Genomic DNA, 1,121 nt, shown 5'->3' with positions numbered 1-1,121 from the left:
TTAATGTTAAACTAATCACCAAACAATTACACTAGGCTAATGGATATCAACAGTCCAATACAAATCAACAGTCCATAACCGTTCAGTTTTAGTTACAAATAGGTCTGTTGACCTTCATGAAATTACAGGAGATCTAACATGAAAATTGACAAAAATAAAGCTATGCTGCCATTCAATTCATGTCCACAACTTGGAGATTTCAGGATGTGTACCTGGAAATGTGTTAAAAATGAGAATGAAGTATCAGCAACAGTAAATAACAGGCATCAGTAACCAGAATTCAAACAGCACAGTGCCAGATTCGAATCTAAACAGCCTCAACAACCCAGAAGTGAAGGAAGAAGAAGCAACACCAACGAAATGCTCAAAATAGACTCAATAGAACTCAGTAAACTTGAAATTAAACCCAGGACTACTTCGGAAACTTCAGCAACTAAAAACACCCCAAAATAGCTTGAATAAACCCAAAAACTACTTGAAGTTGAATTCAAGGACACTAGGAACTCGGAATAACAAGTAAGCTTGCAATGAATCTAAAAACCTCAATGTAACAGTGTATTTTTTGAGTTTTTGTGTTGTTTCTACTTTTTTTTTTTGGTTTTTTGAAGATTTGGAATTTGAAATTTAAATTTTCAGATTTGAGACTTGCAGAGCTTTTTTTTTTGGGGGAAAATTTCAGGTCTCCCAAGCTTTCTACAAACTTTGAGGGATTTTTCAGATCCAAAACTTGGGAATTAAGGCATTGGACGTGCCTTATATAGGCAAAAATGAGGGGCAACTTCAGATATTTAGCTTTACACATTAGTCCCTCCCTTATTTCTATTTAATCCTCTATTTTCTAACTTGCTGCTCAAGTTATACTATAGATTTCCTGAAATGCTAGATTGAACCCCATTCTAGAGACTTCTAGGGAGTTCTAAATTCAGTTGCTATCTTATTCCCTAAGTAAATTACCCTTATTGCCCCTATCTTGACCTTGAAATTGTTAACCCAACCCCAGCCTTTGGTCTCAATACCACGGTTAAGAGTATCAACTAATTAAACTAAGAATCAACAAACATGGTTATTGATTAAAACAGAAACCAAACCAAAAATAAAATCGAATACTAATGGTAACTAAA

Source organism: Nicotiana attenuata, unplaced genomic scaffold (genome assembly GCF_001879085.1).
Source record: "Nicotiana attenuata strain UT unplaced genomic scaffold, NIATTr2, whole genome shotgun sequence".
Lineage (NCBI taxonomy): Eukaryota > Viridiplantae > Streptophyta > Magnoliopsida > Solanales > Solanaceae > Nicotiana > Nicotiana attenuata.
The sequence above is the reverse complement of the archived record's forward strand: the minus strand, read 5'-3'. Positions refer to the sequence as shown.